The 17,270-nt window shown below is 41.3% G+C and overlaps 1 protein-coding gene and 1 long non-coding RNA gene across 3 annotated transcripts in view; one reads left to right on the forward strand and one right to left on the reverse strand.

Moving 5' to 3' along the window:
• GABRG3 (gamma-aminobutyric acid type A receptor subunit gamma3) overlaps nucleotides 1–17,270 on the reverse strand; it is a 566,143-nt gene that overhangs the window by 366,745 nt on the left and 182,128 nt on the right. The gene's annotated exons all lie outside the window — the stretch shown is intronic.
• LOC140710365 (uncharacterized) lies at nucleotides 7,553–12,488 on the forward strand. The gene is made up of 3 exons (XR_012091344.1): nucleotides 7,553–7,853; nucleotides 10,487–10,620; nucleotides 10,734–12,488. It is a non-coding gene; the product is annotated as an uncharacterized lncRNA (long non-coding RNA).

A 17,270-nucleotide genomic window follows, 5' to 3' on the forward strand; every position in this document is an offset into this window, starting at 1 on the left:
GGCTGGAATGGTTTTCTTAGTCCGTGCAGTCTGCTATGACAGAATAACATGGATTGGGGGACTTATAAACAACAGAAATTTATTTCTCATCACTCTGAAGGCTGAGAAGCAGATTTGGTGTCTGGTGAGTGCCCACTTCCTGGTTCACAGACCACATCTTCTTGCTGTGTCCCCGCATGGTGGAAGGGGTAAGGTGTCTTTTAGAAGTTTCTTTCTGAGGGAAATAATCCCATTCACGAAGGCTCCCCCCGGGACCTACCACCTCCCAAAGTTCCCACCTCCTACCACACCACCTTAGGTGATGTGTTGATGGGCTGTGATTCTGGGGTGATAGTTCATTCTGTTGATAGGCTTTATGGCGTGAACTTTCTTGGGGGAGGTGTCACAAACATTCAGACTATACAGGGGTCCTAAGAAAAAACAGAAGGGAAAACTTCTTACCTAAACAACTGAACTTTGTGCCTTTCACAGGGGGACTTGCTTAATCACAGCGTGTGTTCGGATATGCAGGGGGTGACTGCCTGCTGGGGAGTGGTGGAGGGAACTCAGGCATTGAATGAGAGTTTCGACATGATTGACTGAGTGACAGCTTCCACCTGAGGAAATGAGAGCTGCAGCCTTCAAAGGCTCACACTGCATGAGCACATTCTCAACTCCAGCTGCTCCCCCGTGACAGCAAGTGGTTTTGGACATCGAGCCATGTATTGGGAGATGTCTGTTTTCCTTTTTTTTTTTTTAACTGAGCTTCTTTAGAAAGGCTCTCAGAGATCATTCACAACAGCTTTATGACCAAGTGCTGCTTTTCCCATAGTCCCCTGAGTCACCTTCCTATGGCTACACAGCTGGTGTCAGAGTGAGGGTCGGGCCGGGTCCCTCCATCGCTCCTGCTCTCCTAGTGGGCATCTGACTGCGAGGGAGCCTCTTCTGCAGTCCCAGGTGCCAGGGCCTGTGCTTCTGCACACTGTGCAGGGTTAACAGTACCAGGGATCACCTTGATCGCACCTCCACCTTGAGCGCTGCCATGGGGTGCAGCCGCTCCTTCCCTACAGACCCTGGCAGCCGAAGCAGTGCAGTCAGAGGGAGTCACTTTCTTCCCAGGTGGAAGCTTTTCTCCCAGTGCACACCTCACCAGGCTTGAGGACGGAGGGGAGGCCTGCAGAGCGGGGAGGTCAAGCTGGAGTGAGGACATCGGAGGAGGAGCAGCCATTTCTTCCGCTTTGTCTTTCCTCTGGAGCACTCCAGGTGGGCACCCTTGAGAGGGTTCTCATTTTTGAACTCCAAGTAGTAGTAGGTGGAAGGATTTATGTTATTTTAAAAATCTGATGAGTTTTAGCCTCTGTTAACTAAGGACAATAGCCTCACTCTGAGCCACCCACCATATGCAGGCAGTGCTGAAGCAGACAGTGAGCACGGCTAAGCTGAGCCCAGCCAGGATGTCTTGGTTTTAATTTTGGTTTTTGCACCTCAGGTGCTCTTTCTCTACATGGGATGACAATGTCCACCCTGCCTTTCTCATGGGAGCTAAGTCAGATAAGTCCAGGGAGAGAAAGCACTTTTCAAATGGCCAAGTGCTCTAAAGGACAACAGACAAATGTACTTCTTCCTTTAGCAGATGAGGAAAGAGAGGAAAAGAATCAGGGGGCCCATGACAGAGGAGGCCCAGGGGACCTCGGGCATGGGCTATCTGCAGTCATCCCTTCAGCCATTCACCCAGCCAACAGGCACGGAGCACAGAGACTAAGCTTTGGGTGTACAGGAGCTGGGGACACAGGCATGAGAAGACGGCCCGTGCTCTACGTGAGACGGCCTAGAGAGAGGGGCTGATAGCTGAAGAAGTATTTACTCAGAAGAGCTGAGCAAAATTAATGCAGGTCACACTGAGCAAGAGAGTTAAACCCAGGGAGAATAAGGCTCTGTTTCTCTTCAGTTTTCAATAGTCTTGTTGCAACATGAAGTCCTCGGAGGTGACAAGGGAGTGGGTTTCAGGCCAGAAGAGACATTCTATCATCTCTTTAAAATATGTGCTAAGGAACTCAGTGCTTTTTCTTTGCGTTGAGACATGCACCCTGCAGTATAATGGATTTCTTTGCTGCACTGGGTAACATTGTGATTTTATTTGCATAATCTATTTGTAATAATAAGTGGAGTGTCTTCATTCCCCAGGAAACAGCAGGAGCTGTTTGCTTTGCCACTCCAATCCCAGTTTCTTGCAGGAAGCTGCAACATCACAGGTGTGGCTGGTGCCTGTTGGTGTAAGGGGTGGGCTGTGAGTCATGGGGGCTGAAAGGCATTATTCCACACAGGGCCTTCATGCATGGGCCAAGCCAGGGGCACAGGCAGGGGCCTCCCTGCAAAACCTTTATTACCCTAGAGGCTCCCCTGAAGAGTCCTCAAACCAGGAAGAATGAGACAGAAACACCTTCACTCTTCCTACAAAATAACAAACCACTCTAAAACCCAAAAAGAAGACAGGTGTTGTCCACATTAGGGCATTTCTTAAATTGATATTTTAAAAGAGCAAATCAATAATAAAATGGAATTAATGGTAATATTCTATTTGCAATCAGTTGAGATACTATAAGAAAAACTGTTCAAAGAAGAATACACTTCTTTTTGTACTTTTCCCCCTCTGTTATAAGTGAATATTAGCTGAGAAAGTTCACTGTCTCATATGGAGATGGATATGGGTGCATTTTCCATCCAATTTCCTTCTAAAATAAAAGGTATGTCTGTCCCTGTTACTACTCTCTAATGTGAATCTCATTCTGCAAGCTTCGCATTGCCTAAAGACGTAGTCAGAGCCACTGAGAAAGGCTCAGAAGGCTCACTGTGCTGGTTCGCTGCATCCCACCCCATCCCCCTCTCTGGTATCTTGCTCTCCCCAGTTTTGTAGTTTTGCACGTCTTCTTCTATCTCCCCCTCCTTGGACTTATGCCACGCCCACCCCTCCCTAGAAAACAGCCACTCCTCCAATACTGAGGTTGCCTTTTCTTCCTCTAGGGCTAGCAACCACCTCCTCCTTTGCAATAGGTATGACGGGTGCCCCAGACAGGTGCCATCTCGCTGTCATTAGCATCCTCTGCTGGCCTGATCCTCCCCTCACTGACTGGTGAGCTCCCTAAGGAACAGCAGTTCGTCTCGGTTTTCACAGGCATGACGTGTGCATGGCAGACTTAAATAAACGTGTGAGGAAAAGAACTGTAGAGAGAAAGGAAGAGAGGGGAGACAGAATGCTAGAGCACACATGTTAAGGAGAAAGTAAGCAGAAAGCATGCACTTGGAGATTGAGGAGGAAAGGCAGAAGGAGCTCAGGATGCTGACACTGGAGAAGAACATCTTTGGAGAATGTAAGAGCAATCTTCAGATATTTGAAGGATTTAAGGTGGACAAAGCATGACAAGAATTAGAACCTGGACTGACCAGTGAAAGAGTGAGGAATTTTCACACAGAATTTTCCAGCATTTCAATGGTCAAAGATGCTCTGACACAGAGGCTGTGCCATGGAGGTCATCGTGCACTTGGTGGGGACTAGCGGCTGGGCGGAGTTGGAATGCTGGGTTAGGTGACCTCCCCAGCACTGCTGTCTAGTTGTCGGTAAACATACCACCAGTCACAAGGTATTCTGGCATGAAGCTCTACTCCATCTGCCTCACATCAGGCAAAAAGGAAAGAAAATTATCTAGGAGAAGCAACTAAATAGCCCTGAATGGTTGATCTCAAGAACCATCAGTTTTTGGTATGTCAACTTCTAAATTCTATATTTTTTCAAGTGTCGCCAGTAAAAATATTTAGAAGCACTTTTGCCATCCTAGATGTCTTGGAGAAGACTTATATGAATGGTTTGAAAAAAGTTCTTATCCAAGATTGATTACTGGTCTGCTTTTGGACCTGTCTTTCTAAACACTTCATGAAGCAACGTCGCTTGACACGAGAGACATCACTTTCCACTGAGAGAAAGCCCACCTGTGTTAACATCACTTCCTTAGTTCGTAAAGAACTAATGAATGTGTACAGATTATGACGCAAAGACCCCCTTTCAAAACGGTAGTCAGTGCAATACTTGATACTTAATGTTTAAAATGATTTCACCAATGTGATATTACTGCCACAAAAGGTTCGACGTAAATCTCATCACGATAGAGCAATGAGACATTGCAGAATGCCGGACATTTTACCCGTCTAACAGATCACTGCCCGGGAATCGTCAGGAAAGTAAATGCCATGACAAATACATCAAATTGAATAGGAGGGCGCCCATCTAGATCAAAAGAGCCTGAAGAGACACAACAAGTAAAAATGTCAAGGGTGAAGCTTTGATTCCTGGATCAAACCAACACAGCTATGAAAGATCTTTCAGCTGCAACTGAGAACCCAGTAGCAGTATTTGTCTTGTGTGCTAATACTAACACCAATGTACTAATACCAATTAATAGTAATATTAGGGGTAGCAGTATTTTTGGACTGTGGATTCGATACTAAATGACAACTTTGATTTACTGTATTATGAGGATGCAGGGGAAAGTTTTCATTCTTAAGTGGTACATGTGAAATATTCAGGGCTGACATGTAATGTCTGCAACTTATTTTCAAAGAATTAGCAACAGAGAAGCTGTGTGTGTGTGTGTGTGTGTGTGTGTGTGTGTGTGTGTGTGTAGAGACAGTAAACGTGGTAAAGGATAACAATCAGTGAATCTAGGTAAAGGGTAAATAGGTGTCTATTATACTATTCTTTCAGCTTTTCTTTACATTTGAACATTTTCAAAGTAAAAGTGGGAAAATAATTTTGGAATGTTTATGTGTGAAGCATTCTAATTTACTCTATGTGTAATGCCAACAAAACTTGCCTGTGGACGTGGACATGGGTCCCTCTGACATTTCCTCTTTTCCATCCCCCCGTAACTGAATTGGTCCGCTCCTAAGTGCAGCTGAGTGACAGCCACCCCCCTCACAGGCCGTCACAGCCCCTGCAGGGGAGAAGTGCCAAGAAGACCTGCACATTCCCTACCACACAGAACCGTTCACTTCGTGGAATGGTTAAGACGAGCAAGCCCACTCACGCATGGTAGAGAGTGATGCTTGCATTAGGACAGGTAAGTTCACAAAAGTTTTGGGGACACTCAAGAGGTTTGGAGAATTGAAATCACTCAGTTTGGCTGGAGAATGAGAGAGAGTCAGAGATAAAAAATGGTGTGCGGATATGGCCACCATGCTGAGAAGCACTGACTTACGTATTTATGAGATGGGGTCTCACTGGGGTGCAGTGGTACAATCCCAGGCTCACTGTAACCTCAAACTCCTGGGTTCACCCGATCTTCTGGTTTCGGCCTCTTATTAACTATTTGATCCTAGTAACAGCCCAAGAGATTGCAGCCGTTTTCTAAACCGAAATGCTCCATGTGATCACACGGAGGTTATGAGATTTGCCTACAATCTCAGTAGGTGACCCCACTCTGGAGCCAGGGCAGCATAGCAAGGCCAGTCTATACAAAAAACAGGAAAATTAGCTGGGCAGAGTGATATGCGCCTGCAGTCCTAGCTACTCGGGAGGCTGAGGCTAAGCTGCCCAGGCTGAACTCAAGTCCTGCCCTCAAGAAATCCTCCCTCCTTGTTTCTCCATAGTGTTGGAACTACAGGCATGAGCCACGGTGCCCAGCCTAGACTTAATTTAGAGGGCAGTAGGAATCTCTGAGAATACTGAGCAGAAATGAGACATGGTGAGAGGTGTGTTTCAGTAGAGTTCGTCTGGGACAGGGCTTGGTAGGCAGGTGGATCCGGGGAGCTGAGAGGTAATAGGGGGAGCAGCCACATGGGATACTGAGACTGGTGAGGGCAAGAAGAGTAGAGTGAAAGTGATGGCCACCAGCCCAGGCTCCAGAGCTGCGTCACCTACTAAGATTACAGGTGAATCTCATAACCTCCACGTGATCACGTGGAGCTCTTCGTTTTAGAAAAACAGCTGCAGCCCCTTGGGTTGTTACTAAGATCAAATAAGGAGGAGGATGTCAATGTTTTAAATTCTAAAAACAATGATGTTGCCTTACCCTTATGTGTGCAAGCTACTTTTCTGCTGGTCCCTTATCCCAACTGTGAATGCAGAACCCTCATACCTCCTGCCAATGTTTCTTCAGCTCATCAGCTGTATCTTGGGGCATCAGAGGATGCTTCTCACATGCTAAGGAGCAAGCCCAGCCCAGTCTCTGTCCAGTCACCATGCGATGCCCATTTTCTTTCTCTATTCCTATTCCAGAAGACGCAAGGCACTCCCTTTTCCATTTGGCGTGTTTCTCCATTGGATACCACTGATATCCATTACCACCAGGTACTGCATCCAATCTGGCACCTACCCACCACGTCGAAAAGGTGCCACTACCATTCCATGTAGCCCAAGAGGATCAAAGCTGCCCAGTGGCCAGTGGCACAGGGAGGAGACATTCACTTTATCCTTTTCTACAGACCCGTATGTAAGAAGGCCCAAAGTACGGCTGCTTTACCACACCAATACCTTACCATGATTTCAGTGAAATAACTTTAGCTTTCCCCTTACCACCTCCTTCTCAGGTACCCAAGGAGAGAACAGAGTACCAAATGCGACACTGAGAATGATCCCTAACTCTGTGGACCAAAGCTTTGCTAATGAATCAAGTTCATCTTTCCTGGGCACAGCTTTCCTTGGGTTGGGCTCTCTCCCAGGAAATTCCTCAATATGTCATAATACACAATTCTTCCTATATCCTTAATTTTTCCTAAGCATCCCCAGATATTTTGGGTCAGATGGGACAACTTCAGTACTAATAAGCTGTAAACAGTCTTAGAGAATCATGTTATCAGTTTTACTGCATAACTTTTCCCTTCACTTTTACAAATAACACTACAGTGTATGAGTAAAGTTTATCTCTATGCATATATTTTTAAGTTCCTTAAAGACAGGGAGGATATCTTTTATCTTTGTTTCCCTCGAAGAGCCTGTCATTTGGTAGCACACAATAATGGCAGCTGCATTAGGTTTCACATCCTTTAGTTTATAGAAGCAGTGGTCTATTAACTACAGTATTACCCTCCTGGTCTTTAAGATTCTGCACATGCTTTAAACTAATTTTTCTAATACGTGTTCCTGTAGTAACTAGATATCAATACGAAGAGAAAAACACGACCCCTGACTCTTACCTCATACCACAAGTAAAAATTAATTTGAAGTGAATTATAGACCAAAATGTGAATGCTAATATACTCAAAATGCTACCATATTCAAATTTTAAGAAAAAAGCAAATACAAATGTATATGACTTTTAAATAAGCAAATATCTTGTAAATAGGACATCAAAAACACTAAACATAAAAGAGAAAACATTGGCATGCAAATTGAACTTCTTTAAAAGCTTTTCTTCATTAGAAAGCATCATTAAAAAATGAAACAGACATTATAAAAGATGGAGGTTTCCTAAGTTCAGGGTTCCTCTGCTGTGGCACAAACTGTTGACTGTTTCACACTGCCCCCATAGAACTTGAAGGGGCAAGGAGAACAGAGGCAAACATGAAGCTCACAATGCCTGCTGTGTAACAATGCCCTTTGTCTCTGACCTAGGCATCTCTTGTCTTCTTCCAGAACCCATGACACTATGGCAGGCCAACTTACTAGCTTTCAAGTAAGGTAACATGTCAGACCACCACAGGTTTTGACAGGGGAAACTCTGAAGCACCACAGGAGTTGGAGGTTCCATGTATCTCTAAGTAGTTACATACAATGGGTCCAAAACAGAAGAAAGGGTTAGAACTCAAAATTCCCAAGCCACAGAGCTGGTGATTGGAGGCAGACTCAGAGAGACCCTGGATTCAGTGACATACAGAGACAACAGGTGGGTGCACCAGCCCCTTTCCTTGATAGGCTCCCAGCATTTTGTCTGTAGGTTTGCAACTTCCCAGGCAACAAATTAATAGGAAAAAAAAAAAAAAATCTTCCATCTGGGGAAATTAACAAGCCAAAGTAAAAAGACCTGGAAATCCTAACAAGCAGTACCTGTCTGAAATCCCAGTCTTCATCCTAATACGAGGCCCACAGAGAACTTCCAACCAGCCATGAGTGTTTCATATGTACTTATTAATGAGAGGCCAGTGGGGAAACGCTGGATCATGAATGATGTACTCCAGAACAAATGGAAGCAACGTGAGACCAGAAGAATACTTCCAGAAACTATGGTTAAGATCCTCCAAAAGAGAAAAAAAAAGTTACTGGGTCATTGAAATAACGGGAGGATGCTGTAAAAAAGAAACATCCTAAGTATTAGAAAGATCCTTCAGAAATTAAAAAAAAAAAAATCAGTAGTTAGAAGGTAAATTTGAAGGGATTTCCCAAAAACCAGTATAAAACCAAAAAGAGAAGCCTTATAAAAGAGAAAAGTAATAACATAAAAGAATTATCAAAGAAATAATACCAAACAATCTGAACAATCAAACAACTTGACTTTACATATAGTTAAGACTTGCCTAGTCCTTGGCATAATGAAAAGAAAATCAGAAATACTACCATTTGAAATTCCAGAATAAAAGGGAGAAGACCTTTCTGGTTGTGGCTGAGGATAAAGGGGGCTGGGACAAGAAGCAGCTCACAATCAGACTGACCTAAGGATAGATGGCCCACAAGCAGTGGATCAATGTTTGCACAACTCTCGGGGGAAATTATTTTCTACCCATTCACAAAGTTACCATCCGTGCAACATTCCTCAGAAGATTCCTGGAGAATATTCTCCACCAAAGTAAGGAAGCAGAATGACCGAGACTGGGAAGACCTGGTCCAGGAAACCAGGGAGTCCATCCAGAAAGAACAGGAGGGTCTTGCAGGATGACAGTGAGGGGTTCAGGTGGGCCGCCATGGCAGGCAGCCCTGTGGGAATGGGAGGGAGCGCGATCAAGGGCTGCGGCCATGGAGGCTGGCTAAAGCCATTCAACCCATGGAGAGGCCTGTGTGCTTCCATCCGAGCTGCCAAAAAAACACTACAGTGCTTGGATGTCAGACATTATTTTCTTTCAAAGGGAGTTAATCGCCTTCTGGACAAACATAATCTATGCAACCTCCTCCCCAAAAGGTAAGCAGGTCACACTGGGACATTCTGCAAAGTTCAGTAATTATATGACTGTGATACTGTAAGCAGGGAATGTGTATCTGACCAAATCTTGGTTCAGGATTGCTTTGGGAGGTGGGCGGGGGGAAACACAAGGGGAGGAAGCGTAGAGTGTAAGAGAGGGAAAGTCTAATGTTTCAAGGAGGGGCATCAATGTAGCTGAGAATGAATAATCAAGTGTTCATATAAGGATATTACTAGGAACATCACGGAAATAAGAGAAGAAATTCCTTCAAGAATGGAAAGTGACCCAGGTTCAGGCAGGATGGAGGGAGATTTTTTTTTTTTTTGGAGATGGAGTCTCACTCTGTCACTCAGGCTGAAGTGCAGTGGTGCAATCTCAGATCACTGCAATCCACCTCCTAGGTTCAAGTGATTCTTACGCCTCAGCCTCCCCAGTAGCTAGGTTTACAGGTGCACGCCAGCACACTTGGCCAAATTTTGTAATTTTAGTAGAGAGGGGGTTTCACCACGTTGGCCAGGTTCGTCTTGAACTCCTGAGCTCAAGTGATTCACCTGCCTCGTACTTCCAAAGTGCCGGGATTACAGGCATGAACCACCATGCCTGGCCTGTATTTTCCTTTTTAAGTCTTTTAGTATTCTCTTATTATTTTAACCATAAAAATTAAATTGCTTAGATAAATATAAATTTTATAGTAGAACATGGAGGGCGTGGAGGAGGGAGGAGGAGGAGGAAATAAAAAATAAAGTCCTTGGTAGGTGCCATAGCAAAGTGAGCAGTGTGGAGAGAACACTGCACGTGACTTCCTTACTACAATGGCCTGTGGCTGATGAAGTACAGCACTTTGGTGGAAACAGGTGGGCAGTGTGTATGGGTGAGAAACATGATGGCTTTAAAGACAACACCTTTCAAACTAGAGTGAAACGAGAGACCATTCTCTAAATAAATATTCAGGTAGTAATTTGCCATATGAAAAATTTCAGCTGTAAGATATGTTCACCTAACATGGAGGTATTCCCCAAATGACACGGTTTATCATGGAAATAATGAAGGTTTTATTTTCCCTTTTTTAATATTTGACAATAATGTCATTTACTTGTTATTAAATTTTTAATTTAGCTACATAGCAGTTTATTCTTACCCTTGGCACATTATTTACAAAGAAACTCACCCCAGGTCCATGGTGAAGATAAAATAATTTGTCTCTCTCACATAGAAATCTTATGAAAACAGGGATGATTATTGTAATTCCTTTTAATTACTGCTATAATTGCACAGAATCTTTAACATAAAGCAAATGTAAACAGTATTTACAGGTATAATTTGAGAGTAAATGAAAAATCACTTCAAAACAAACATGGAATAAGGGAAAATCATCTTTAACAGTCAGTTCTTCATGGACTCTCAGGTACAGGATCAGTTTGGGTTTTAATTAACGGGCTCAGCACCAGAGGACAGACTTGACACACACACACCCCCCACCACGGGTGCCGTCCACCCACTGCTGCACAATGTCCTTCAGTGTCTAACTTACAGATCCAGGTATATTACATCTCCCTCCTCTCTCTCTGTCCTGGTGTAATCTACTACCCTAAATCAATCAGACCATTTTCCATGTATTAAATAGCTTTCAGCTCAGGTCTTATTCCTCGCAGCTGTATTTCCCCTTCCACCTGCATCCCTGAAGTTCTTCCCACCTGAAAACTTCACCTGATCCAAGAAAGCAAAGGGAAAAAACCCAAAGAGCCAGCTCATGGTCTGGTTCACTGTTTAACAGCCAGGAGCCAGAACCTGTGTATAGAAGTGGATGCCCAGGAAGTACTTGTGAGCTGACTAAGAAGGTAAGACCACCACCCACTTCACTCAGGAAAGTGAGGCAGGATTCCATGCAGCATGAATGAGTGCACATGGAACAAGCCGGTTGTCATTTATATTCAGCAAGGGACCTCCACGGACAGGACATTTGGGGAGCTGCTATCAAACATCAGAACTTCTGACACTGTGCACAGTCTAATGTTCTGCCTTGTCTGTTGTGATATCTCACTACAGTAATGGTTATGATGGTGAGCACTTATGCATCGATATTGCAATATGTCTGCATAAGAACTATCGCTAAGGCAGGTGATATTATTTCCCTCAGTGTATAGGTAAGGAGCTTAGACTGATAACTTACCTGGTCTCACATAGGTAGTAATGGCCAGACTAGAGTTGGAACCTGTCTGTCTACTCTCCAAGCTCGGGATTGACTTGAGCACAAAGGTAAGTATCTCACATGCTTTGTAAAGTTCAGGTTGATAACAAAATATGTGAAAGGCAGGGTTATAGACAACAGGGGACGTATGAAATACGGGATAAGCCTAAAAAAATTCAACTCTAGTATTTTTAATCCACTGTTGTCAAATGGCAAACTATTACTGGCTTTTCTTTAGCTTGTGATTCCTGTATTCGAATCATGAAAAACTTACATTTCATATATTACCAACTATTATGGGGAAAACTATCACAAGGGAATAAAACTTCAGTGCCCTAAGGATTTTTTAACCCTAGATAAATCTTACGAGTTTGCAAACTACAATTTTTAAAAAGAATTCAGTCTTTTTCTCCTCCTGAATATAAGTTTCCAATCTTCCATTCCAGACATGCAGCAATTGAATTCGAGTTGCCTTTGCTTCATTTTTTATGGTGCAATACTCTCTACCTGCAAGTGCAAATAATTTTTTCAATAACATATTCTTCTCTTCCACTTCAGAAATACGATTCTCTGTTGGACCTGAGGCTGGGGGAGGCAGTCTTCATCTCCTGCAGCATGCTTTTAGAAAATAATGTCATTCTACACATAAGTCAGAGGCAGGTAGGAAAATGATGGGAAGAAATGACTTGTCAGGGGTGGACTTCTTCAAAGCATGAACTGCTTAGAAATCAGTTGTGGCAAATAAGCCTGTAAAAGACAGGAAAACACTCCATGCCACTGAATTCTATCTGTAATTATATCTGTAAGTTCCAAATGTTCATGACCCAAACATTTTGGATACCTGTCTCTACTTTTCTTGCTAAGTGCAACTAAAATCCCTGGATATTATATGTAAAACAATCATAAAAAGACTGTGAGAATTAGAGAAGAGGCAGACCAGCCAGGGCATCAGGACCCAAGGGATGACATGGTAATGAGTATCTTGGGTTTTCTTTTCTTTTCATTCCAGATTTGGAACTGAAGAAGCTAAAAACTCAGACACACTAACGCACGTGAATTTAAAAAATTCTCAAAAGAAGCCTGCTCTCTCTAGTTAAAGGACAACAAAAGGGGCATCCTAACAAGACAGAATACTTTTAAACAATAACCACTCTTTTCTAGCCGAACAGAATCGATAAAATGGTGGACCTGCCTTGCTCACAGAGGCTCAGCAAGGAGCCCTGAATTCTACCCTTACTGGGCTACAATAAGGCACCCATCCCTCAGCTAAGGTGGTTTCAGACAGTGCTGATGAGGGAGACAGGAGTTTGATTTCCTCTAAACAATAATGAGCTTCCTCTCCTAATGATATAGTTGGAGGCCACGTGGGAACAGGTACTCATACCTGTCCAGCCAGTGCACTATCTGCAGGAGCCTAGAGGGAAGCTAGAATTCGCTCCCTATCCAGCAATGATTACGAGACAGCCTCCAAGGGTCAACAGACCCAAGGATGGAACCTGGACTTCTATAGCCACCTGGAAGTGATGAACTCCAACCCCCTTTTCACCAGAGTGCTGTTGAAGAAAGCCAAAACAGACAGCTTAAATAAGACACACTGTTGCATATAATAGTATCTGAAATGTTCAGGTTTCAACTGAAAAACATTCAGCCCATTCTACCAAGAACCAGAAAGATCTCAAACTGAAGGAAAAGAGACAATCAGTTGACATCTACACCAAGAAGACAGAGATGTTAGAATTATGTGGCAAAGATTTTTAAAAATAATAAAAGATAAAAGCAGTCATCACAAAAATGCTTCAACAATCAATTACTAATATGCTTGAGACAAACGAAAAAATAAAAAGGCTCAGCAAAGAAACAAATTCTCAATAGAAGATGCAAAAAAGACCCCAATGAAAATCTTAGCACTAAAAGAGTTGGTGACAAAAATAATTTTTAAAAACCTTCACTGGTGCATTCAGCAGCAGAACTGAGGAAAGAGGAAAGAATCAGTGGAACTTAATATAAAACAACAGAAACTGCACAATCTGAAAAAACAGCAAGAAAATAGACTGAAAAAATAAGCAGAGTCTCAGAGACCAGTCAGACAAAAGATCAGTATTCGTGTCATGGAAGTCCAGGAAGAACGGAAAGAGAGGAAGGGTGAAAAAGTGCTAACAAATTGACAGAAAGTGTGTCAATTACAGACAGAAAGTGTGTCAATTACAGGAGAATTCTACCAAACATTAAAAATATAATTAATACGAAAGTCCAGGAAGAACGGAAAGAGTGGAAGGGTGAAAAAGTGCTAACAAATTGAGAGAAAGTGTGTCAATTACAGGAGAATTCGACGAAACATTAAAAATATAATTAATATGAATTATATACAATCTCTTCCAGAAAGCAGATAAGGAAGGAACATTGCTAAATTTATTTAATTTTATGAAGCCCCATCATCCTGGTATCAAAACAATATAGACAAGGACAAAAAAAAGTATAAACCAATATTCTTCATGAATATATGTGCATAAACCTTAAAGACACATATTAACAAACAGAATTCAGCAACATATAAAAATAATTAAATACAATGATCACATGGGGTTTATTCCAAGGATTCCTGGCTGGTTCAGTATTAAAAAAATCAATCAATATAATCTTCCACATTAACAGGCTTTCTGATTGGATCAGTCACAACGCAGAGCAAGTATCAAACGAAATGCAACACCCATTCCTAGTAAAACTTCTCAGCAAACTGAAAAGAGGAGAACTTCCTCAACTTGATAAACATCTACAACATACAGTTAACATTGCAGGTAATGGTGAGTTACTGAATATTTCCCCCCTTGAGATCAGTAGCAATTCAGGGATGTCCACTCTCAACTCTCATTCATCATAGTACTAGAATATCTAGCCAGTGCAATAAGGCAACAGAAAGAAATAAAAGGCACTGAAAAAGATTCTCTGCTTGACCAAAATTTAGTCAGCCTGAAGATACAGGGCCACTAAAAGACAAATTTGGTCATAAGATAATAGAACTTTCCCCTCTCACCACACCATACCACATATCAACAGGGCTCCAATATAATAAATGACATTAATTTGCAGCTGAAAGACCTGCAAGGTACAGATTCTATATGAGGAGGGATTCTTAAGGAAGCCACAGGAAAGGGAGGCAAAAATAAAGAACTTGGAGTCCCTGTTACATATACTGCAGCAAATGGTAAGCACAGCCCAACTCCTAGTAAGGTTAACATAAAGCCTCACACAAATGGCCTATTTGCCTCACTTCCTATTACTGGTGTATCATGTCTTCCTTTCACCTAAAATTTACAAGTGATGTCAAAATGCAAGAGAAAACACAATCTGAAGACAGAAAGCAAGCATCGGAGTAGACTGATTCAGATATGACACAGATTTTGGAATTATCGGAGAATTTAAAATAGCTACAATTAATATAAGGGACTCTAAAGAAGTACACAACATACTAGAATAGATGGGTAATGTAAGCAAACTTCAGAACACCAAAGAATAAGAGAAAATACTGAAAGAAGCCAGAAAACAGAAAAAAAAAAATGTCGAGAATATATATGTTGAAAATTACAAAATGCTGATGCAAGAAATCAAAGAAGATCTAAATAAAAAGATATTCCATGTTCAAGGATTAGAAGACTAAATATATTAAAGATGTCTTTCCAAACTAATGTGTAAGTTTAACACAAATTGTATAAAAATTATTTCAAAATATTGTGTATATAGAGCTACAATTATTCTAAAACTTATAGGTAAAAGCAAAGTACCTAAAACAATGCTGAAAAAGAAGAGTGTGAGAAGAATCACCCTACTAGATATTATAGCCTATTGTATAGCTACAGTAACCGACACGGTGTGGTATTGTCAGAGGGACAGACACATAGATCAATGGAACAGAACAGAGAACCTAGAAATTGCCCACACAAAAATAGCTAAGTGGTTTTTTATAAAGAGACAAAGACAACTCAATGAAAAAAAGATAATCTTAATAACTATCTGAAATAATCAGATATTCATAAGCAAAAATGAGAAACCTGACTTACACCTCGGATCTTATATAAAAATTAACTCAAAAAGGATCATAGATTTAAATGTAAGACTATAAAAGAAAAATTGAATTGTAAGATACTCCACTGGTGTCAAATAATTGCTGAAAAGTACTTACGGAAATCATATCTAGAATATGCAAAGAACAAAATGATTTTTCATGTTGTAAAAAATCCAGTTAGAAAAAGGACAAAAGATATGAAAAGACATTTAATGCTGATGAGAAATCAAAGAAGATCTAAAATCACTGAAAGACAGATGGTTTTTATGACTTCAACAACTCAACATAAGATAGATCTGAATTCTCTGCAAACTGATAGACAGGTTTAATAAAAATTCTACCAAAATTCCAGCAAGCTTTCTGTAGAAACAGAGATGATCACGCTAAATGGAGATGCAAAAGAACAGGAATAGCAAAACCAATTTTTTAAAATTTTTAAAAAGTAAGGTTGGAGGAATTAATTTACCTAATTCAAGAATTATAAATAACTATGGTAAACAAAAGCTTGTGGTACTGGTGGAGGAAAACAATGAATAAATAAAACAGAATAGAGAACCCAAAAAGACCTCCATCCACAAATATATGCCCAACTCATTTTTGACAAAGGCATAAAAGGGATTCATGGAGCAAACAAACTGTGCTGGAAAAACTGGACATTTATTTTTTAAAAAATTAACCTTGACCTGTATCAAAAAGGAATTCAAAATGTATCACAGAATTAATAAAACTACAAAACCTTTAGGAAAACTACGGGAGAAAATATTTGCAATTTAGGCCTATAAGAAAAAGTCTACTGTCTCTAAAAGCATGACCCATAAAAAGATCAGTTAACAGGTTAGAATTCATCAAAATTAGAAAATTTGCTGTATGAAAAACTTTGCTAAGAGGACGTCAAGACAAGCTACAGACTGGAGATATTTGCAAACCACATATCCAACAAAGGACTAGGTACCTAGAATAGATAAAGTGTTCTCAGAACTTAACAGAGCGCCCAAAAGGGCTTCAACCAAGGTGTCGTCTAGACCGTGTTCCTTCTGGAGGCGCTAGGGGAAAATCTGTTTGCTTGTCTTTTCTGGTTTTAGAGGCCTCCTGCAGTCCTTGAGTCAGGGTCTCCTTCTTCCATTTGGGTCCAGTTAATCTAACACAGAATCACTCTGGCCTCTGCTTTCCTTTCACATCGATTTTTCTGACTCTCCTTTTACTCTCTTTCCCTGATAAAGACCCTTGTGATACGTTAGGTCAACCAAGAAATTCAGGGTCATGTTTCCATCTCAAGATTCTTAACCAAATCACACCATCAAAGTCTTTTTTTCCATATAACACAAGACATTCACAGGTTCTGATGATCAGATCATGAACATCTTTAGGTAGGCTATTATTCTGCCCACCACACTATGGAATACTACTCAGCAATAAAAAGTAACCATCTATTGATATTCACAATAACCTGGATCAAGCTCCAGAGAAACATGTTGATTAAAAAGAAATAGTCCCAAAAGGTGGCAGTCTGTGTAATTCCCTTTGTGTCATATTCTTTAATTAAAATTTAAAAATGGAGGACAGATTAGTGGTTGCCAGGAGTTAAGTAGGGAGTGACAGCATAAAGGAAATGTTTATGGTCATAAAAGGGCAACATAACAGAGCCTGCAGTGAACAGGATCTATCTATCTTGACTTTACCAACGTCAACATCCTAGTTGTGATACCGTAGTGTAGTTTTGAAAGATGTCATCGTTGAGAGAAAGTGGGTAAAGGCTACAGAGGAATCCCTGTATCATTTTTCGCTTCTGTATATAAAGCTATAGCTATCCCAAAATAAAATGTTTAATTTTATTGAAAATTTTACTGAAAATCAGTAACATTTACTGAACATCAGTAAATTTTACTGAAAATCAGTAACATTTTACTGAAAATCAGTAAATTTGGAAACAAGATGTTTTGC

Source organism: Chlorocebus sabaeus, chromosome 26 (assembly GCF_047675955.1).
Source record: "Chlorocebus sabaeus isolate Y175 chromosome 26, mChlSab1.0.hap1, whole genome shotgun sequence".
Taxonomy (NCBI): Eukaryota; Metazoa; Chordata; class Mammalia; order Primates; family Cercopithecidae; genus Chlorocebus; species Chlorocebus sabaeus.